At 36.9% G+C, this 24,710-nt stretch overlaps 1 protein-coding gene across 5 annotated transcripts in view; it reads left to right on the forward strand.

Moving 5' to 3' along the window:
* The window catches only part of LOC120421100 (uncharacterized), a 239,509-nt gene that overhangs the window by 56,045 nt on the left and 158,754 nt on the right, over positions 1 to 24,710 (forward strand). The window lies entirely within an intron of this gene.

Here is a 24,710-nt window from a genome sequence, read left to right on the forward strand (position 1 = left end):
TGTTAGTATTATTAGTTTTTGATTTTTTATCATTATCATCCTTAACGTCTGAATTTGTTTCATGTTTTGGATTTTTCAAAATATCCAAAGCTTTTTCCACTTTTTCGCGAACTCTATTGTGATTAGAATCAATTATCTTTGAAATTTCCGCACTGCTTTTACTTTTCTTATTTCGTACCAGTGCTTCATATTGTTGAAAATAATCATTAAATAATTCAATTTTGTCGAGAGTATTTTGTTCGCTCCTAGGTTTATTGATGCTTTTCTTCAAGTTCGAAAGCTCTGCATCAATGTATGCTTCAAGATGTTCCATTTTTGATTTCCTTTTTTTTTTTTATTGAAGAGAAATGAATAAAAAATTCAATCTGATAAACGTGTACTTTTAAGATTATTTTTTTTTATTTCACTTACTTTTTCTTTTCTTGTTGAGTGTTGGTTTTTGTTTATTTCATTATTATTTTTCTGAGAATTTGGATTAGTAATTTCACTTTTCGGATTAAACCTTCGCTTACCACTGGTGGGGGCTAGGGTTTCTGAATTAGTAGGCGAAATCTCGTTTACTGGTTTGATATTTGTCTTTAATATTATGATTTGATTGATTGGTTTAGTGTTTCACTATTTCGGATTGAACTTTCGCTTACCACTGGTGGGGGCTAGAGTTCCTGAATTAGTATGCGAATCGCGGTTATTATTTTATTATTTTTCTTGTACTGTATATTTTTAAGGGGTTTGATCTGTTTGGTTTAGTAAAATATTTTTGTGATATTCGAACTTTCGCTTACCGCTGGTGGGGGCTAGAGTTCCTGAATTAGTAGGCGAATCACGGTTATTTTTTATTAATTTTTTTTTTATTTCAGTGTAGTTAATCACTCATTTTTCTTATAATTTTGAATTTTTGATTTAGTAGGCACTTTTGTGATATTTGAACTGTTGCTTACCGCGGGTGGGGGCTTCAGTCCGTTGGTTAGTAAACGATGTCGCGTTTAAATTTCGATTTTATTTTTATTTTTCAGTTTTGAAATTTTGGTTTAGTATGCACTTTTGTGATATTTGAACTGTTGCTTACCGCGGGTGGGGGCTTCAGTCCGTTGGTTAGTAAACGATGTCGCGTTTAAATTTCGATTTTATTTTTATTTTTCAGTTTTGAAATTTTGGTTTAGTATGCACTTTTGTGATATTTGAACTGTCGCTTACCACGGGTGGGGGCTTCAGTCCGTTGGTTAGTAAACGATTTCACGTTTAAAATTATTGTTTTTTTTTTCACCTTGCTTTTTTCTTTGCGATTTTTCAATACTCAATAAGAAAATTTTATTTTTGTACACTTTTTATTCTCTTTCTTTTTCAATAAAGCAAAATTAATGGAACACTTTTTTCAATGAAAATGTTTTGGAAAAAGACAATATCAGAATAATGTAAAAAAGATTCTAATATTTAAAAAAAAATGGTTCAGACGATTGTTCAAAGTTGATTAGTTGCATTAATTAGTTAAAATTGTAAAAGTACTTACCAAATTTTCATGTCGGCACTGGTTTTTTCTTCCAATCCAAGATGGCGTCTCCTTCCGTTCTTGGAATTTTGCTGTCACCACTGTATCGCGCCGTCCACCCGATATTTTTCAAACACTGGAATTTCTTTTTGATTTAGAGTGAAAAACGCGGGCACGATCACTTTTCCTAACTTTTTATTGAGAAAGTTTAACGAGTTACAAAAAGTCAAACACCAAAACTGACACTAAACTACTGAACTGAGAACACTGGGATTACCGAGAATTAACTGAGGGCAAAATTTGAACTACATACTGTGACTAACTTAACACCGAACTGAACTCCGAACTGAACTACATACTGAATACTGAACCCCGATCGAGATTTTCGATCGCCTTTTATAGTGTCCTCTTAGTTCATTTGAGGACTTTGAAGATCCCCATAATTCCTGGAATCCTTTGGGTTCGGATTTTCTTGCCGAGACCTTCTGACCAATCAATTAGCGGGTGAGGTAATTATCCCCTCCATGTCCTAATTGATTGGTCAACGAGTCAAAACCCGAAGTGTCGCATATTGTCTTTCTTCTCCCTTTCTCTATCTCTCTCTCTCCCTCTGGCATAAATACGTAGATTAGATTCGATCTCCTATCGGCTCGCGCATGGGCCATCTGTTTTTGCGCGTGTGAAAACCCGAACGCACAAACGACTTCGCCTCAGCCGGCCCTTCGTTTGATCTTGAAAAGAGAACTGTGAAGTTATGCTAACTGGGCCAAGTTCCCCTGGGGGTAATTTGGCTGTGGACTAATTATGATTTGAGCGACTTCACGGTTCTCTTTAATTTCACCACTGGATGAAATCTCCTCATCATGGATCAAAGTCCAATCGCACATTATTGCGTCGGGGATTTCATCTAAGGTGACAAAAAAGATGTGGGTCGCTACAACGGTCACCGGGAAACCAGAATGATTTGGGACAATGGGGTTGGGACCAAACTGGTAGTATATTTGCCACAGCCTGGAGCGGCCAGTACACTGGGGAAGGTTCTCCTTTATCGAACCATTTGACTTGAGGCAACAAGGGTATCAAAATTCATGTTTTTTTATACTGGACGTGACATTTTGCAAATGGCATCAAATTCATAACATTTTAATTATAACATAAAACTAAATTAAGTTGCTATTTCATTTCATTTTATTACAAGAGATTGAACGCTGGCTAAATTAAAGCCGACTTAATGGCCCAGCTCACACAGGTCATCCTTCAATGACCAAAATATTGGCCGCTCACTTCGTAGCTGGGGAACCACGGGAATAAGGGGCGCGAGTTGGACAATGTTGCCGAAAGTTTGCATGAAGTGGGACACGACCTGCAAGTTGGGTTGCCTTTTCAGGGCCACCGCTTCCGATGCTCATTCTCCACCGTCCATACCGCGCAATCGTCAATCTTGATCGGCGTATTGGTGTACTCCTGGGACGTGCAGACCAACGAATTCTCCACCGGTATCTGCATCAGTTCCAGGCAGTACATCAGGCCTCGAATCTCCAGTGGCAGAGAGATGGATGTATCGTTGCTGAATTCCACATCCGGTAACGGAGACTAGGGGGATTGTCGGTGTTAACCGTTTACGTGACTGGCGACATTGGCGAATCTCCCAGTGGTGGCTCAGGTTTCAGCTCGAGGGCAGCGAAATCGAATTGCATTCGTGCTGGCTCATTCTCTCCGGCTAACCCCTTACGATGATCAACACCCGGTCAGTGGCCTCTTCGTCTTCAGTGGCCCTTGCCAAGTCGTTGACATCCTCGCCAAGCCAAACGTCCATGTAGTGCTTCTTGTTTTCGTCGCTGTCGGGTAGATAAGCGAGGTTGAATTCTATTTGTTGGGACCGCTCGGGGTAGGATTCTTGACCTGCGGAAAATGTGGAACTTATACTGCGGCTCGTGAAACTTCAACTGCTTCTACCGCAGGCGGTGAATCTGGCCATTTCGATTGAAGAAGTGTTAATCCGGTGACCTCACCAAAGACACATGCTTATTCCTCGGTTCGTAGGAAGGTGTGGCCAATTCTGTCAAAATGGCCATTTTCATTACCAATATCAAAAACCATGAATTTTGATACCCATATTGCCCCAATTTGTATGGTTCCTTAAATGTCCTCCCGGAAGAATCTTCCCTCAGGGCAATGGCCACTCCGGGTATGGCCAATCCTGTCAAAATGGCCATTTTCATTACCAGTATCATGAATTTTGATACCCACATTGCCCCAATTTGTATGGTTCCTTAAATGTCCTCCCGGAAGAATCTTCCCTCAGGGCAATGGCCACTCCGGGTATGGCCAATCCTGTCAAAATGGCCATTTTCTTTACCATTATCAAAAACCATGAATTTTGATACCCATATTGCCCCAATTTGTATGGTTCCTTAAATGTCCTCCCGGAAGAATCTTCCCTCAGGGCAATGGCCACTCCGGGTATGGCCAATCCTGTCAAAATGGCCATTTTCATTACCAGTATCATGAATTTTGATACCCACATTGCCCCAATTTGTATGGTTCCGTAAATGTCCTCCCGGAAGAATCTTCCCTCAGGGCAATGGCCACTCCGGGTATGGCCAATCCTGTCAAAATGTCCATTTTCATTACCAGTATCATGAATTTTGATACCCACATTGCCCCAATTTGTATGGTTCCGTAAATGTCCTCCCGGAAGAATCTTACCTCAGGGCAATGGCCACTCCGGGTATGGCCAATCCTGTCAAAATGGCCATTTTCTTTACCATTATCAAAAACCATGAATTTAGATACCCATATTGCCCCAATTTGTATGGTTCCATAAATGTCCTCCCGGTAGAACCTTCTCCAGGGCAATGGCCACTCCGGGTGTGGCCAATTTCCTAAAAGTTTGGTTCCAACCCCATTGCCCCAAATCATTCTGGTTTTCGGGTGACCGTCTTATTAATCTTCATTAGAACAGAATTCCTCCCAAGTTGGTGCACAACCTGTGTCTTTCCATGTGTGCATGTGCGTGTGATTGAGCAATAAAATTACCACCGTGGATCCGTCTTTGATGAAACCTCGGTAGGCACTGAAATTGGTCAGAGGCTATCTGTTAGCTTATATAGTTCGCATGAAATGCGGCAACATGGCGCAAATTTTGCCTCGTCTCCTGTTTTCTTGGAACTGTCACGCGAGAATGTTGCAACACTGTTGCCACATTTCATGCGAACTATATAAGCTAACAGATAGCCTCAGAAAATTTCAGTGCCTATTAAGGTTTCATCAAAGACGGATCCACGGTGGTAATTTATTGCTCACACACACACACATGCACACATTGAAAAACACAGGTTGTGCACCAACTTGGGAGGAATTCTGTTCTAATGAAGATTAATAAGACGGTCACCCGAAAACCAGAATGATTTGGGGCAATGGGGTTGGAACCAAACTTTTAGGAAATTGGCCACACCCGGAGTGGCCATTGCCCTGGAGAAGGTTCTACCGGGAGGACATTTATGGAACCATACAAATTGGGGCAATATGGGTATCTAAATTCATGGTTTTTGATAATGGTAAAGAAAATGGCCATTTTGACAGGATTGGCCATACCCGGAGTGGCCATTGCCCTGAGGGAAGGTTCTTCCGGGAGGACATTTACGGAACCATACAAATTGGGGCAATATGGGTATCAAAATTCATGGTTTTTGATACTGGTGATGAAAATGGCCATTTTGGCAGGATTGGCCACACCCGGAGTGGCCAATGCCCTGAGGGAAGGTTCTACCGGGGACATTTATCGAACCATACAAATTTGGGAAATATGGGTATCAAAATTCATGGTTTTTGATACTGGTGATGAAAATGGCCATTTTGGCAGGATTGGCCACACCCGGAGTGGCCATTGCCCTGAGGGAAGGTTCTACCGGGGACATTTATCGAACCATACGACTTGGGGCAATATGGGTATCAAAATTCATGGTTTTTGATACTGGTAATGAAAATGGCCATTTTGACAGGATTGGCCATACCCGGAGTGGCCATTGCCCTGAGGGAAGGTTCTTCCGGGAGGACATTTACGGAACCATACAAATTGGGGCAATATGGGTATCAAAATTCATGGTTTTTGATACTGGTAATGAAAATGGCCATTTTGACAGGATTGGCCACACCCGGAGTGGCCAGTGCCCTGGGAAAGGTTCTCCCGGGAGGACATTTACGGAACCATACAAATTGGGGCAATATGGGTATCAAAATTCATGGTTTTTGATAATGGTAAAGAAAATGGCCATTTTGACAGGATTGGCCATACCCGGAGTGGCCATTGCCCTGAGGGAAGGTTCTTCCGGGAGGACATTTACGGAACCATACAAATTGGGGCAATATGGGTATCAAAATTCATGGTTTTTGATACTGGTGATGAAAATGGCCATTTTGGCAGGATTGGCCACACCCGGAGTGGCCATTGCCCTGAGGGAAGGTTCTACCGGGGACATTTATCGAACCATACAAATTTGGGAAATATGGGTATCAAAATTCATGGTTTTTGATACTGGTGATGAAAATGGCCATTTTGGCAGGATTGGCCACACCCGGAGTGGCCATTGCCCTGAGGGAAGGTTCTACCGGGGACATTTATCGAACCATACGACTTGGGGCAATATGGGTATCAAAATTCATGGTTTTTGATACTGGTAATGAAAATGGCCATTTTGACAGGATTGGCCATACCCGGAGTGGCCATTGCCCTGAGGGAAGGTTCTTCCGGGAGGACATTTACGGAACCATACAAATTGGGGCAATATGGGTATCAAAATTCATGGTTTTTGATACTGGTGATGAAAATGGCCATTTTGGCAGGATTGGCCACACCCGGAGTGGCCATTGCCCTGAGGGAAGGTTCTACCGGGGACTTTTATCGAACCATACGACTTGGGGCAATATGGGTATCAAAATTCATGGTTTTTGATACTGGTAATGAAAATGGCCATTTTGACAGGATTGGCCACACCCGGAGTGGCCATTGCCCTGAGGGAAGGTTCTACCGGGAGGACATTTACGGAACCATACAAATTTGGGCAATATGGGTATCAAAATTCATGGTTTTTGATACTGGTGATGAAAATGGCCATTTTGGCAGGATTGGCCACACCCGGAGTGGCCCTTGCCCTGAGGGAAGGTTCTACCGGGGACATTTATCGAACCATACGACATGGGGCAATATGGGTATCAAAATTCATGGTTTTTGATACTGGTAATGAAAATGGCCATTTTGACAGGATTGGCCACACCCGGAGTGGCCATTGCCCTGGAGAAGGTTCTACCGGGAGGACATTTACGGACCCATAAAAATTGGGGCAATATGGGTATCAAAATTCATGGTTTTTGATACTGGTAATGAAAATGGCCATTTTGACAGGATTGGCCACACCCGGAGTTTTCCGAACCATTTTGATTTGGCAATATATTCGTTTTTTGGTAATTTATTTCCACAGAGATGCCAATTATTGAAAACATAAAATTAGAATTAATTATTTATGATTAAATAAATTGGCAAAGAATTAAAAAATATAAATAAAAATGGATTTACTTTTTAGAGTTTTGTACAAAGTTCTTTGTCATATTGGTCATGTAGAACATAACCACCTGCACCTTTTTTAATATGTTTTAGGGGACAAAAACCCGCAACTTTTGAGCCATAGAGAAGTATGGTCAAAAAATCTGCCGTCGAGTTATGATTTTTTGAAAAATAGTGATTTTTGGAAAAAAAACTAAATTTCATGCAAGAACTATTTTTCTTGATTTTTTTTTATTTAAAATTGAATTTGCAATCGAAAAGTACTTTACAGATTTTTTAATAAAGGGCTCCGTTTTCAAGTTATGATCATAAGTGCAGTGCTTCTGGGGACGCGCAGTCCTGTTTTTTTCGTGATAATTTTCGTCTCTTTTGTGTCACTGTTTGTGTGCACGGGGTGATTGGTTAGTATAATTGAATAATGGCATCATAAGTGCAGTGCTTTTGGAATGTACTACGGAAGAGGTTTACATCGCAGTCGGGAGCTGGTTGGATGATCCTGGAACTGAATTTGGTGAGAGCGTTCTAATTTATATCTTATTATATTACTGTATTTTAATGTTCATAATATTTATCAACCAATGCCAACTACTTCATTCGTCGGTGAAGTATCCCATCAAACCCTTTCCCCTTCCAAATCCGGATATCTTGGAGTTCGTCTAAGTTCTTAGGCATCTCTATAGGGTATCCAATCATCAAATCCCTCCCCACCTCCCCCGTTGATCGTGAGGAGTCGACCAAAAGGACAAATGAGTGGTGATGTGTCATTCGGCACATTCCTGACGCATTTATTTTCCTTATCGGCGCCAACCTAGCTATTGCGAGCTTTATGCTCGGCTAGAGTACGGTCAACCAAGCTAAGCTAAGCTAAGCTAAGCTAAGCTAAGCTAAGCTAAAGGGCTCCGTTTTCAAGTAATAGCTACCGAAAGTTTAATTTTAGCAAAATATTTGCAGTTTTTCGATTTTTAAAAATAGTGACCATGAGTGACCATTTCTGAAAATATTTTATTTGAAAAGTTCAGTAAATTTGCTCTAAAATTGTCTAAGAGAAATTTAAGATTGGACCTCATGTTGCAGAGATACAGCTGCTTTAAGAAAAAGAAACACGAAAATTTAAGTTTTCTAAGTCTCCCACCATTTTCTAATGTCGATATCTCAGCAACTAATGATCTGATTTTCGATGTTAAAACATGAAAAATTCGCGGAATCTTTTCAAAAACAATATTTTGAAATTTTTAAATCAAGACTAACATTTCAAATGGATAAAACATTAAATATTACGCCCTTTTGAAATGTCAGTCTTGATTTGAAAATTTTGATAATATTGTTTTCGAAAAGATCGGAAAATTTCACGAATGTTTCATGTTTTAACATCGAAAATCGGACCATTAGTTGCTGAGATATCGACATTAGAAAATTGTGGGTTATTTGGGTGAGACTTAGAAAACTTCAATTTTCCTTTTTCTTTTTATGTAAGCCGCTGTATGTCAGCAACCAGAGGTCCAATCTTCAATGTCTTTATACAATTTTTATAGCAAATTTACTGAACATTTCAAATAAAATATTTTCAGAAATGGTCACTGGTCACAATTTTTAAAAATCGAAAAACTGCAAATATTTCGCTAAAATCAAACTTTCGGTGGCTATATCTTGAAAACGGAGCCCTTTATCAAAAAATCTGTATTGTACTTTTCGATTGCAAATTCAATTTTACATAAAAAAAATTAGTCAAATTTGTTTTTGCATGAAATTTCGTTTTTTTTTCAAAAATCACAATTTAAAAAAAAATCATAACTTGGCGGCAAATTTTTTGACCATACTTCTCTATGGCTCAAAAGTTGCGGGTTTTGTTCCCCTAAAACATATTGAAAAATCTCGAAAATCAGAAAATACATATTTTGGGAAATTGAGTTTTTGTAAAACAAAGTTAGTAAAAAAATCTGCATTTTTTTTGTTTCCGTGTACCTATTTTTTTCAATAGTCCTCAATAATACCTACAATTTGCCGAAGAACAGAAAATTCACTCAAAAGTTACAGCTGTTTGAATATTTACGTACCATTTTTGTATGGACAGCAGCCAAAATTGTATGGAGACTTGTATGGGTCAACCAATGACACAAAATAGCTGCTTTGTTGATAGGAGAGCCCCCATAAAGTTTGAGCCAAATAATAAAATACAAAAAATAAAAATGGTCGAAATCGGCCGATTTCGTAGATAATTGCTCATGGGCTCTTTTGAAATCAAATCTGGTTGCACTATAAGCTTGCATTGTAGATTCGATATTTGTACTATTTTTAAACATTTCTGTTTAATAATAACAAAAAAAGTTTTGTTCTTCTACTCGATTCAATGAAATCCATGTTTTTTTTACTCTTATCAATTTATAATTTCATAACTTAGATACAGTTAGCAAAATATTGAAATACCACTTGATTAGCAAACATTTATTCAAATTATATCTTTCCAACTCAAGGTAGGAACGTTGAAAGCAAAATCACAGACCTTATTGCGCTATTTATGACTGATATTTGATTATATTTCCTTCCTTCAAAGAATACCTCGAGCTTCGGAAATTTGTCTCGTTCCGACAATAGCATATCGGAACGTCGTCACTCTTTGTTCCCAGTGAGTAAGCATCGCTTTGTTCAGTCGTATTTCAAGTAGTACTACAGTGCATCTAGTATTATCTGATCTTTGATTTTGAATAAAATATTTCAAAGATGCAATCCTCTATTTTAAATTTTGGGAAAATGTTGAAACAACCCAATACAATTTTATAACTTTATCGCACCTCGAAATACCTTCACCAGGTATCGAACCCCGAATGTGCTACTGTAAGTTCTCCTTTCCCAAGATGGAAGCGTCGACGAGCAGCAAACATTTCAATAACATTCAATTTCCGCGAAAAGGGGAACCGACAAGTAAATGTAAGCAGACCATAAAGTGGTTTTTATGGTGAGTACTTTACTGCACTGTGCTTCTGCTACTTTTGCCTGATTGTGACTTCTTTGCCCCGTTTGCTTTCGATGGTTGGCTGGCAGTGCGTTTTATGAACGTTTTTGGGGGAGCAATGATATTTGACGCGCGTTGGTAAACAAATCTATTTATTTGCTCGCAGATGTTGGTGGTGCTGAAGTGTTCTGGGTAAGGTTCAAATTTGGGTGGCAGCAAAGTCAAAGGTTTATGGTTTTCCCTCACTTTTACTGTTTGTTTTGGAACAAATTTGTTTGAATACACAGCAAGACTGAAGAAATGTGTTGGAGCTTTGGGGAAATTTCCCTTACAAATGTCAACAACCATGCGACTCCATCAAAATATAGTTCAGATAATCTTCAAATATGGGGGCGCATGGTAGCTCGTCACTGCTTGTAACTCGCTTGGTTTTTATCCCTTCCCACATGAAAAAAAAACAAACTTAACACCATAAAACCGCAAAACCTCTTTCGTGATTAATGACACCGACATTGGAGCAGCTGTTTTTTGCGTGCAATATCCTTTTTTCGCCAGGGCACGATAAAAAGGCGATGGAAATCTTCCCGCAGAGCTCATTAAAGTTGATTCAATTTCCGTTTCCCATCGGCAACAACACGGCGCAAAAAGTTTTTCGCTTATTCATTTTTAAGTGTCTTGCATTCGACTTGATTTAGCAAAGTCTGCACAGGAAATTTCGGTGTGGGCATCTGAATTATTTAAGAAATGGTATGGATTACTGGAACAAAAAAAATAAACAGTAATTAAAACTAATTGTGTTATTTAGATTCTTGATTGTGAAATCTTTGATTTTCTATTGCATTTGCCTGATAATTTCCTTATAATCACGGATAAAGTAAGTGACTAAAGTAAGTGACGAATGACTGCGTAGTAGCGTGGTTCATGGAAAAACAAAAAATATTAATTTCGAGAGTTTTTTGGAATTTACTTTTTTCAGCAACATTTCAAAACATGCTTAACATGTCCTTAAAGTTGTTCCCCGGATCAAAACCTATAAGAAATCTTCAAGACGAGAAAATTTGATCGGGTTGAAGAACACTTTCTTGAAGAAGAGTTAAAAAATGAAAAATAAATCAATTGAATTGATTGAAATTCCATTCTAACTTCAGATCAAAACTAAACCTTAACCAAATAAGCTCAAATTTCCAGGCTTGCGTCTGGAACTATAATGCATGAAAATTCCGGTCGATGCGCTCGAAGTTAGAAACTTTTGTCTTTTTCATATATTCGTTAACTACGCTACTGCTTGCCAGAAATTTATGAAAATAACAACAACAGCAACAACTCCTTAATTTTTCAGGAATATTTTTGAGATTTTTTTGTCATCCAAAAAGTTTTATCTCGCAATTTACGCCTTCCACGACCAAATTTAGCGAAAGCATCTGAGCAAATCTTCAAAAATCAGTTTTTTAACGTACCGTAAACTGGGGTGACTTTGATAGCCCGGCGTGACTTTGATAGGTTTTTCAAATGCCCGTCAAATTAATATCTAAACATTTTTGAGAATTTTGAGTATGTAAGCTTTAAGGAGAGCTTATTATCGAACATATATGAAAAAATGTGACTGTTACATTGGATGTATCAAAATTAGTGGCCAAATAAAATTTCTATCAATGTCACCCAGGGCTATCTAAGTCACCACAGTTTACGGTACCGTCATCAGGGTTGACTTTGGGTCTGGGTGTAAGATTGGTTCATACAATTTTTTGCATTTCAGAGGGCAAATTCAGATTTAGCGGTCAAAATTACATGGAAAATCATTTAGTTGGTAAGTTTTCGAATTCGTTAGGGTGGTCCCATACACTTTTCCCATAAAAATTATACATTTTCAAATGAATATGTCTCGAGTTTAAAGAAAACTACCATTGAGATTTTCTCAGCGTTTGTAGTGCAAAGATACCCTCATTCGAATGCATTCTGGCGCTTAAACCTTAAAATGGCTGTAAGTTTTGATTCATATTGACTTTTGAAGAACAAAATTGTTTGCTTTTTAGAGCTCTAAAAGTGCCTCCAAATTATTTTTTTTCTAGAGCTTAACCCTGAACTGCTACATTCAAAAAACGGATTTCTGAAGGTTTGCGCAGATGATTTTTCTATTTTTTGTCGAAAAAAGGTGTAGAGTGCGAGATAAAATTTTGTGTCTTCAACAAAGTGGTTTGAATTTGCAAGCCCATTACTTTCTAGAAGACACAAAAATCCCAAAAATATTACTAATAGTTTGATCTTTCATAACATCCTAATCGTGAGCCACCCTAATTTTCAACCAAGCCAAAAGTTTTCCTTTACCTTTTACAACATCTCTTCTGAATTCACCAAAGTCAGCAGATAGAGTCTGCAGTCGGACTCGCAATCAAAAGTTCGTCAGTACGAGTCCCATCATGGCAGGTTTTTAAGCATATCTTAATAATGAACTGGAACGCAACAAAAATGACTATTGAGCAATTCTCTGAGATTTCGGTCATTCGATTTTTTCTGTATTTTTTAATCCGGCTGAAACTTTTTTGGTGCCTTCGGTATGCCCAAAGAAGCCATTTTGCATCATTAGTTTGTCCATATAATTTTCCATACAAATTTGGCAGCTGTCCATACAAAAATGATATGTGAAAATTCAAAAATCTGTATCTTTTGAAGGAATTTTTTGATCGAGTTGGTGTCTTCGGCAAAGTTGTAGGTATGGATATGGACTACACTGAAAAAAAATGATACACGGTAAAAAAAATTTGGTGATTTTTAATTTAACTTTTTGTCACTAAAACTTGATTTGCAAAAAAACACTATTTTTAATTTTTTTTATTTTTTGATATGTTTTAGAGGACATAAAATGCCAACTTTTCAGAAATTTCCAGAATGGGCAAAAAATCTTTGACCGAGTTATGGTTTTTTGAATCAATACAGATTTTTTCAAAAAATCGAAATATAGGTCGCAAAAATTTTTCAACTTCATTTTTCGATGTAAAATCGAATTTTCAATCAAAAAGTACTTTAGTTAAAGTGCACCGTTTTCAAGTTATAACCAATTTTAGGTAACTATTTTGAAAATAGTCGCAGTTTTTCATTTTTTAAAATTAGTGCCCATGTTTGCCCATCTTTGAAAAAAATATTTTTGAAAAGCTGAGAAAATTCTCTATATTTTGCTTTATTGAACTTTGTCGATACGACCCATAGTTGCTGAGATATTGCCATGCAAAGGTTAAAAAACAGGAAAATTGATGTTTTCTAAGTCTCACCCAAATAACCCACCATTTTCTAATGTCGATATCTCAGCAACTATAGGTCCGATTTACAATGTTAAAACATGAAACATTCGTGAAATTTTCCGATCTTTTCGAAAAAAATATTTTTAAAAATTTAAAATCAAGACTAACATTTCAAACGGGCCAAACATTCAATATTACGCCCATTTGAAATGTTAGTCTTGATTTTAAATTTTTGAAAATATTTTTTTCGAAAAGATCGGAAAATTTCACGAATGTTTCATGTTTTAACATTGTAAATCGGACCTATAGTTGCTGAGATATCGACATTAGAAAATGGTGGGTTATTTGGGTGAGACTTAGAAAACATCAATTTTCCTGTTTTTTAACCTTTGCATGGCAATATCTCAGCAACTATGGGTCGTATCGACAAAGTTCAATAAAGCAAAATATAGAGAATTTTCTCAGCTTTTCATAAATATTTTTTTCAAAGATGGGCAAACATGGGCACTAATTTTAAAAAATGAAAAACTGCGACTATTTTCAAAAAAGTTACCTAAAATTGGTTATAACTTGAAAACGGTGCACTTTATCAAAAAATCACTAAAGTACTTTTTGATTGCAAATTCGATTTTACATCGAAAAATGAAGTTGAAAAATTTTTGCGACTAATATTTCGATTTTTTGAAAAAATCTGTATTGATTCAAAAAATCATAACTCGGTCAAAGATTTTTTGCCCATTCTGGAAATTTCTGAAAAGTTGGCATTTTATGTCCTCTAAAACATATCAAAAAATAAAAAAAATTAAAAATAGTGTTTTTTTTGCAAATCAAGTTTTAGTGACAAAAAGTTAAATTAAAAATCACCAAATTTTTTATTACCGTGTATCATTTTTTTTCAGTGTAGTCCATATCCATACCTACAACTTTGCCGAAGACACCAACTCGATCAAAAAATTCCTTCAAAAGATACAGATTTTTGAATTTTCACATATCATTTTTGTATGGACAGCTGCCAAATTTGTATGGAAAATTATATGGACAAACTAATGATGCAAAATGGCTTCTTTGGGCATACCAAAGGCACCAAAAAAGTTTCAGCCGGATTAAAAAATACAAAAATTAAAATTAAAGAAAAAAGACCGATTCCGTAGAGAACTGCTCTATTTGGTCGGCATTTTGGGGCAAATCGGGCTCAAATCTCTAATAGGAGTTTTTTTTTTGACCGGCTGTCTTTTCAATTTTAAATGGGATTTGACTCGTTAAAAGACATTTTTCAAGAATAATGATGTTTCCGGCAGTTTTTTTTATTAATGCGATTATTTTCAACGTCAGTGGCATGTAGATAATATTCTTCTGAAGTTATGTACAGGCTTTCAAAGTTGGATTTTGTGAAATTGGATCCAATTTTTTCAGAGCAACAACAATCATTCTTTTTTTGATTAGTGCGCTGACCACGGGGACGCGCTTTCTGGTTTTTGCAAGTTCATTTTCATTTCTTTTGTGTCGCTGTTTGTGTGCTTGGTTGCGTGGTTATTATACATAGGTGGAGAGGTTTAATCAAATGATCATTATATTGCATTATTATATTTAATTGATTATATAACCACATTATATTTCACACTAAACACATTATACAAAACACATATGAAACTGTAAACTGAAGCGTTTGTCGGTATGTCCACGCATCCTTCCTCCCCTGTAGATTCTGTGAAATGTGATCCGTTCTCAGAATCCTCTCTGCGGTAAACACAACGTAGTAGATCTGGCCCCTTTAATTTTTGCAATACATTTTCGGGTGTTCTCGGATGTACTGCAATTATTAATAATGACAAGAAAAGTGCTTGGGGCGTAATCTAATCACAAGACTTTCTAGCATGCTTTCATCGGACTGGCTGCGTTTGTGTTAGATTAGATTAGATTAGATTAGCAACAACAAGCATTCTTTTTTGGTAAATAAAAAAGTTGGTAATACCAATTTCAGACCCATATCAATTGAATAAACTTGCACATTTCTTTGTTCGCAAAGCAAAATCGTTCAGGCATCTCACTCTCGAAAAGAAATCGAAGAAAACTCGGAAAACTCTTGAATTGAACTGAAGAAAATCAAAAGTATAAACACTCTCACACGGACGAAACCATTTACAATGCCTTTCCCAAACCGACATCAAAACACTCACCCGCACATGTATTCAAAGAATAAAAGCTTTTCGCACTCACACTCGAGCTGCACAGAAAAAAATATTTCTGTAAATTTACATTATTTATCATGTACCAAAAGGTATCATGATAAATGATGTATATTTCCATTAGGTCCATTGGAAATTTACATCAGATTCATTGGAAAGTTACATTAGTTTTGAAAATTTACATTAGTTTTGAAATTTACATTAGTTTTGGAATTTACATTAGTTCAAATCAACTAATTCTGATTGGCCAATGAGAAAGAGAAGCTCGACTTGGATTGCAGTAGGAAAAGGGTGTGGCCTATGTTCTATTTTAAAATGATTGAAGCAGGCAGCAAAAGGAAATTCTGATTTTAAAAAGTTGTTTCACAGGTAGGGGGCGCTTTCTCGTCGACGGTCAAGTGGAATAATGCTGGACTGGAATCGAACGGACGACGGGTAGGATGTTCGGTGTCACTGCTGCTACCCGCTGCCGACTGAGCCATCTTCGCATTTTATAAACGAGCGGCTAAAGCATCAACTTGTTCAGGTCGAGGCTCAGGTAGTGGGCCAGCGAAGTATGAGAGCGATAGAAAGAGAACCAAACATAACTATTTTTAGTTCGGGTAGTTTTGAAGTCAACGTTTGGCAGAAATACATTGGATATATGATTTACATTAAATAGGAATTTACAGGAAGCCGAACGCGGGTAGAAATTCATCAGATTTGAGTTTCCATGCTCAACGTTTCCATTAGATTCATGATTTACATTAGATTTAGATTTACATCGGAGTAATTTCCATGACTTTTTACTCTTTACATCATATTTCAACATTACATTGAGTGAGTTTACATAAGAAACAGTAATTACGTGCTGTGTAAATTTACATATTTTTTTCTGTGTGGGCTTTCTGCGCTGTGTTTGTAAGGAAAATGCCTTTTTTCATAATTTATCTACGTTGCGTGTCAAAACGTTTTTCGGTTTCCGAGGTTTTCCGTCTTCTTCTTCCCTGTCCGGAACCATATTTACAGCTGAGACCCGGAATGGAAACGGATGCCGATTTTGCCGATTTTGCTCAAATTGGCTGTGTATGTGTGTGTACGACGACGGACTTTGATTTTTGGCAAGCGAGGCATTGTGTGTGCGTTTGTGTGGCTGCCTTTCATGCATTATTGATTGTTGTGACAGTAAATATTATTCAATGGTTATGGGCGGTTATGGGGCGCCGAATGGCGTGAGTTGGGGCGCAAAAATTGTTTACCTTGGAAAGTACAGGCTAGAGGAAGACAATAGGTTTAATTGTGTGTTAAGCACTTAATAGCCGATTCTTGGTAACAGATTGCTTTGAAGTTATTTGAATTCGAGATTCGGGATTCGAAAAATTTAAAAATTAATGATGGTAATGACATCCTATGCATAGTAAAGGACATGAAATGAAAGAACTTTTTTTTCCAGAACACAGAACGAATTCAAATTCCTAATGGAAAACCATGGACAAGCTGTAAATTTAAATTGCAAAAACGCAATAAAAAAAGTTACATCAATTTGCCTGCAAAACGAGTCCTCATAAACATAATCATGCCGTGAAATGATGAATCCTCCGCTGCCCATTAATTCGGTCCCGCGGCTGCCGTAAAAGACAAGCGATCAAAAACTTCCAAGCCCGGGAACATTGTGCTGGAAACGACAGCCTCCACCATTGTTGATTCCACCGAATTATGGATTTACCTTCGCAGCTTTCCGATAAAATTGATTTCTTTCGATTTTTATTTCCCCGTCGTACATATGCCTACGCTTTGGGGCGGTTGTGCTGTCTTGACACAAGTTTGATTTTGAAAATTTTCTACGATTTTTTTTACTTTTGCAAATCATTTATTGGAAACCATGTAAATTAATGGAAATTTTTCAAAAAAAAAAGAATTAAAATGGCAACAGTACCCAGATAAAGTTTACGTCAACAAAACAAGTTTCAACGATTTGTTACACAAGTACTCAACTGACAGTTGAGCAAAGAGGGCGGGCGGGGAAACCGGGAACCAGTTAGGGGGGAATGGCAAATACATGACAGCCTTGAACTCTGCCTGACGACGCTGATGTTGCTCGTCTCCGTCTGACGTTGGCGTCGGAGTTTGTCGACGTCGTCGTCGCGGGTCCGCATTTCCCATCGTGCCATGCAAGCTCCAAAGTGCCCTCTCGAGCTTTGCTTAGACAAGGAAAACAGCTTCAGGGGTTGAACACATTTTCTCCTCGCATTGTGTGTTTGTGATTCCTGATGGGCGCCGTGTAGGAGCGTGTGTCTTTCCGGTGCATTGTATTATGTTGAGCAGCTTGGAGATGAATTAGCTAAGAGTTAGAATTAATAAATTTGTTAAAAGAAACGTCACATTATTTTTTTTATAAACATGTAAATTTTTTCCACTCAGAAGAAAAACAGCTTCCGAAGAATAAAATTAAAACTTTGCAAGAATTGCCTTGATCACTGAGGAGAAGCTGAACTTCTGACCTCCTAGACCATAAAAATTGTCAAGTTTCATTTAGTTGTTTAAAAGTTATGATGAAAAATATTAAGACGACTACAGGGTGACTTTCAAGGGATGAATGTCATTTTCTTCAAAGGTTTTTGGACAAAAAGCCTGCAGTTTTTTTTTATAATTGGAAACTTAATTAGATTAGATTACGTAATGTTTTTGCTTAAAAACTTACACCGTACAAATCAATAAGAATAACAAAACATAAAGGTAAACCATCAAAATTATTTTAATAACTTATTTTAATCGATTAAATTGACATGTTTTATTTTTTATGAAAAAATGCAATTGATTCAACTTTATGTTGTTAATATCACTTTTGTTTTTTGTGAAAATCTTGTTTAGTTCCACTGATTATACGACCAGCACCTGGTGTTAATCCAACATAATATGTTATCTTCGAACTGAATCGAAAGCAATATTTTGGGTAGAAATAAGGTTTATTATTAAATTTGTTTTAAAATATAACACATGTTGATAAATGTTGAAATTTATGAGGCATTTTGCATTGTATTATAATTTACAATGTATTTAAAAGCCAAATGTCTGAAAACTACGAAAACATTTTCTTCGATTTGAAGAAACTTAAGCAAATTATGATATTTAAAAAATTAATCAAAAATTGCTTTGAATATTTTATGTCAGAGGAAAAAAATGTATTTTGAACTATATTGCTTATCTTGAAGTAACTTTCCTTAACAAAATTATTCCGAAATAATGATTGTTTGCATTTATTTCAAGCAGATTTCTGAGTACCGTGAAATTGAAATGTTTTGTGATTGGCATACCGCGAAAAAATTTTTTTATGCCGTGAAAAAACACTTGCCTTGAATGAACATCGTGGCATTTTTCCAACACAAATTTGAGAATAATTAGTTAAAAATGAAATAAAAGCAGGTTTGCTGTTTAAGAACATTTCTTCTTAACAAAAAGCGAGATTCAGTTAAAAAATTAGCAAGTATGTTTATTTCTACAATCAGTTCCCTTAAGACCCAAGATCTAGGAAACGTGAATGGCTAAAAGTGGTCTACCATCTATAAAATATGATAGGTAAGATAGGAACTTATTTTGTGTCAGTAGTTTTTTTTTATACTTTTCAATTCAATTGAAATGAGACCAGCTTGAAAAATTGTGCTAACGACAGCGATCTGAGGAATCGATGCTTAACGTTTATCCAGATCAAAAAGCTCCGTTTTGGATACTTTATCAACTCAGTACGAAATCCAGGAAGAACGAACAATCTTATTTTTGGCAAATTTAGGGATACTTAAAATCGATATCAATAACTTTTCTTTTTTTTTTATTTTTCATTAGAGAACATACAATCAGAACCCAAATCAAATTTAAACTCAATTAGATTTTTTTTTACTTACCACTTATACCTATTGCAAATTTTTGACTGAAAATAATGTGACATATTTATTCATTTTAAATGTTCAATTTTTGAAATGATTCCACACTGTGTAAAATCATATTGGATCTAAGTTATTACCAGTGAGATTGTGTCTTACAAACGGGCCTGACAGAACCTCTTATTTGTTTTTATGAATTGAAACCTGGGTTGATTGAACAGCAGATATAAAGTAATGTTTGTATAGCCAAGTTAAAAATAATCAAAGGTAATTTTTTTATGTTTGGCCATAACAATTATTGTTTTTCTCTTAACTATTTCAGTGTGACTCATTCAAACATGTTTTACAACGTTAATTGTTCTATTTTCTGTCAATTTTTGTTCTTTTTAAATTCATAAAAATTCGGGAAACGCATGTACCATCAAACATTTCTGTTTAAGTAAAAACAAAAACCATCACAACACAAGATTAAGTAGCCTTAAGTAACTCACGACTTCCCACATCATTTGTCAAACCGGTAACTACACATGCTCCCACACACTAAAGTGTAAACTTTTTGCTCCTTTTTTGTGAAATCTAATCCAAAGCCGTCCAAATTTTTCCAAGCCCTCCCACGTCGTCGTCGTCTACTTTGTCTGTTGTGAAATAAACCCAACAACAAAAAAGTGGCGCACATGCTGTCAGTTTGACTCTTTTTCTCCTTTCTTGTAAACCATACAGACCAGTGTTGCAAATGAGTGATAGAAAAGCTATCAATTGATTATCTCTGCACCAAAAACATCCGAGAGTATAGAGGCCGTCACTGTAGCTTGTGAGATCTCTTCTTGTGTCTCGTGATTACCAGCGATGTCATTCTCTCTCTATCACTCCTCCCCTTTTCCTCGACTATGCGCTCTCACCGCTGATTCTCTCAATCTCTCCGAAAACTGCAATGAGAGAACGCGAGATGGCGATTAGGAGCCGACCACGCATGACGTCCAGTTAATCTGCGTTTGCGAAATTGTTTTTTTTGCGGCTTTTGTGGTTAAACGCTGTTGCGGTAGGATGATCGTGGAAGCGTGAATGAGAGAGAAAAGGAAAATGTCAATCGCGAGTGTGTAAACACGAAAACGTGTTCGGCTACGTTCGGCGCTGAGAGTTTCAATGATGAGAGAAGAGCAGTTATATTTGAGGCATGATTATTCAAGCGGGATAATTGTAGTTGCTGAGAGCTGATATTTTGATATTTTAACAACCCTGATACAGACCCTTGACTGTCACACGGTGATACGTGATCCGATATAATCGCCTTTGATGGTTGTTAGAGTGGTTCTTATTTATTTTGAAGTGTTTGAACTTTGATGTTTTATACGCTTGCAAATTTAGTTAAGACAAAAAATATAGACAAAATTTGTGAAAAAAAAAAACAATAACCGAACCACCCTACCCGCAAAACTCATCGACGAACCATTAGAATCCGTGACAGCTTACTTTTTCAGCGATGACGACGAAGCCCAGCCCGACCCGGCATGCCGGCAATTTGTTTTCCTAGCCCAATCGAAAGCTTTGAAAGGAGGCAGCCTTCCGAAAAAAAAGCTGCCCGGAGGTTTCCACTTTCACCGAAGTCCTTTGCGTGCTGTATCGCCATAAAGTGTGCGTGGGAATTGAAGAAATTACGGCCAACCGAAGAAGACAAGGGGGCCCAGCAGGGAGGACCCTTATCGAGTTTCTGATTGAGCGCCAAAGTGAACATGAAAATGCAATATTATGTAATCAGCTCGACCAGCACGAGGTATTGATTAGTGGGAGTGGTGGTGGTTGCAAATGAATTTACTTTGCTTGCCCACTTTGTTGTTGTAATAAGATCAATTAGCAGCTATTAGCCACGGGAGAAATCATTGCTTGCTTAATGTCAGACACAGAGCAAACCACTTAAATATGGTCCATGGATGGTGTTTTCAGAAGTGATTAAAAGCAATTAGGATGCTTTCTTACATTGGAGCTAAGCTGTGTTTGAAAATTGCGTCATGACCACTTTTCCCAGTTCAAAATGAGAAGCATTTTTTTTTAAACTTGATTAGGAAATAGTATGATAAGAGTTGAAACTTATTAAATTAACAATAAATAAGTGGTTCATAACATTATTTCACAGCTAAAACACATTATCATAGATAAGAAATGACTCAATTAGTCGAAGTCCTCGAAGAAAATCACTTCAGATACCCGAATCTTCGGATTTTTTATGCCTAATTTGGATCGTTGTACTCCCAAATTTTGCGTTACGTAATAAAAGAACGCTCTCTTTGCCAATGGTTAATCACTATTAATGCAAACTTGTGACAAATCATCGAACACTAAGCTTTTCCCTACAATCTTAAATGTTCCAATATAAACTTTTACGCTTAACAGTGACACTAAAACTTTACCCTGAACCGATTTGACTAAAAATAAGCAGAGATAAGTTTTACCAAGGAAATTAATAAATGCAGAGGGTTCAAGATTAAAAAAAAAATCTGTTTTTTTGTCACTCTAATGTCCATCTAAATACTGTGCAGATGTCAAAAAATGACCAGCCAATGGATCCATCCACTTAAAATAAGCAGCTCTGATCTGGATTGGAAATTTGGATGCATTATTGTGTTGTTCATGTGATGGTAGTGTCAGTACAGTTTGACATTTAGGTGGTGTCAGTACAGTTTGACATTTAGCTATTTTGCAAACCGTCGATGGATATTGAATATTTGCCATTTTTAAAAGGTTTTGACAGAACCTTTTTTTATGCAAAAGTCTCCAGGCTCCCAAATCTCTTGCTTTTGTTTTTGAAAGACATTTTTAAAAATTCTGTTTGATTTTATAATAACAAATATTTTGAGTTGTGGTCTCGCTTATTTTTTTTTCAAATGTTTCGATGAACATTGGAAATAAATGGCACATTGATGTTTTGAAAAAGTACTCTATTTTTCGGAACCACTCTCATTTGAAAATCAAGCATTGCTTCAAATTTAAATACTTTTCATTAAAATTAACGACAAATTCCTGTTATTTATGCTGTTTAACCTTCCTACAATATTGAAGTCCTTTTTTACCTTTTTGAAAAATAAATTCGCCATCACTTTTACTATATGAAATTTTCTGACATTAATCATATAGTAGGAAAAAAATATTACGTGAAACACTTAAGGGACCATCCCCAAATCCCGTGAACAGAGAGTTACCAGTCCACATAGGGAATCGATCCTACGACCTCACAAAAAATATTAAAATTGTGAGTTTGGCGAGCGATTTGCGTATGACGGAAGGCACTTTTTTTTTCTAAAGCGAATTAAGCGTTTCATAAATCTTGAATATAAGATTCCTGTTTTCGAGCCAATGTTTAGAGGGCATAAAAATCTACAAAAAAAATCTTTGGTTTTTATTCTTGGACGATATCTAACCGGTGTACGAATTTTGAAAGACTTCGGAGTCAAAAGCAAATATTTCTCTTGCAAGAAAGACAGAACATTATTTTTTAAACAGATTTAATTTATTTTTCAAACAAAATCACCAAACTTATTGCCAGCACTAAAAGCTGGGTCTTAAAAATTAATCAACCACTTAGGCCTAGCGGCTCTAGCGCAAATCTCGCTTCATTTCCCGAAAATAAAAATAAAACACGGCAGCAGATCGCCCATTTTATTTCCGCAAATCCCAGCGCGTTCGTCGCTGGCTTGGCTAGCCGGTTTCCTCTTCCTTGGTGGGAAGGGTGGTTTATTGCAACAAAATACCTGGACCTTTTTACCCGAAACCATTCAGCTAACCTCCCACACACTTGTTTGGAGGCGCTCGATTACTTCTGGCTGGCGCCATGAGGTAGTAAAACGAAAGGGTGGAAAAAACCTAGCCCCAAAAACCCATCAACTGGTGCTGACTTTGGTCATGTTTTTTTTTTCTCTGGCAGAACAGGAGCTAAAGAGGAACAATAACTTTGATAGCTTTTCCGGCGAAAACCGAAAACCATTCTCATGAAACATTCAAAATTGAACAGTCAGAACAGAGGCGCGCCGATCACATGCGAATCGGATGATTTCGTGCTGGTTTTTCTATTAGGGATTTCGGGGAAAAATTGAAAAAAGGTTGTGAAAATTTTAGAAACCGATGATGAAAGGAAGGAATTTTCCTCCATCATTGTTTGGGATGCGCTAGTCGTCCGTTTTAGTGACGGCAGGATATGGGAAAACGGTAATGATAAATGACCTAACCACCGCCGCCAGCATCGCAGAAGAAGTGTATAACGGTTCTTGAATCTTCGGATGATCGATTGCCAGGGATTGTGTTTGGTTGAGAACGGTTAGAGAGGCTTCTTACGTTTTTATTAAATTTACATAATGCGCATGGTTTGCGTTGAACCTTGTGTTTGGTTCAATAGTTTCGTTGCCTATTTTACCTCCACGTGTCTTATTTAGGATTCTTAGGTAGGATTATGGCTACTGTGTAAGTTTTGCCTTTCTCACCTTACTGAGGAAAGGCTTGAAAATCACTCGAAAACTGAACTTCTCCATTAGACCTCCTAGACCCACCTTCTTGTATACCTATCGACTCAGAATCAAATTCTGAGCAAATGTCTGTGTGTGTGGTGGGATGTTGATCAAAAAATTGTCACTCGATTATCTCAACATTGGCTTAACCGACTTTGTCCGTTTTGGCGTCATTCGATCCGTCTTTGGGTCCCATAAGTCGCTATTAAACATTATGCAGTTTAGTTAAGTACTTCAAAAGTTATGCTAAAAAAACGATTTTAACAAAAGTCCGGAAGATTTGTAAGAAAACCTGGCATGTTAAACATAGAAAATCTGACAACCCTATCAAAAGTTATAAGCACTTAAGTGTTATTTATGCACTTTTTCGAAGCCGGATCTCAGAAATTTTGATGAAAACGTTGTCCGAAACTATCATGCGATCTGTCGTTGGATAGGTAATCAAAAGACCTTTCCAACGCGTCCAAAACATTGAAAATCTGAAAATCCTATCAAAAGTTATAAGTACTTAAGTGTTATTTATACACTTTTTGGAGGCCAGATCTCAGATATTTTGATGAAAACGTTGTCCAAATATATCATGTGACCTATCTTTGGATAGGTAATTAAAAATCATAAGTTGTAAGCACATAAGTGCCCTGAAATATGAAGATCTGACTACCCAATCTGAATGAATGAATAATGAGTCAAATTGATAGAACACTTAAAGGTCCGCCCTATTTTGGATAGCATTACCTTTTAAATGTGAGGAAGGCACCAACCACCTAAGGGTGGATTAAGTAACGTTTTATTTTTAATTTTGGAACTAGACACAGAGGAAGATGATGGGAAACTGTAGTTGAAATATTATGGTTTGGTTTATTCAAACTTAATTGAAAGGACAATTTTACAAAATCTTCGAAAAATATTTGCAACGGCCATATCAAAAACTGTTTATGA

Source organism: Culex pipiens, chromosome 1 (assembly GCF_016801865.2).
Source record: "Culex pipiens pallens isolate TS chromosome 1, TS_CPP_V2, whole genome shotgun sequence".
NCBI classification, from domain to species: Eukaryota; Metazoa; Arthropoda; class Insecta; order Diptera; family Culicidae; genus Culex; species Culex pipiens.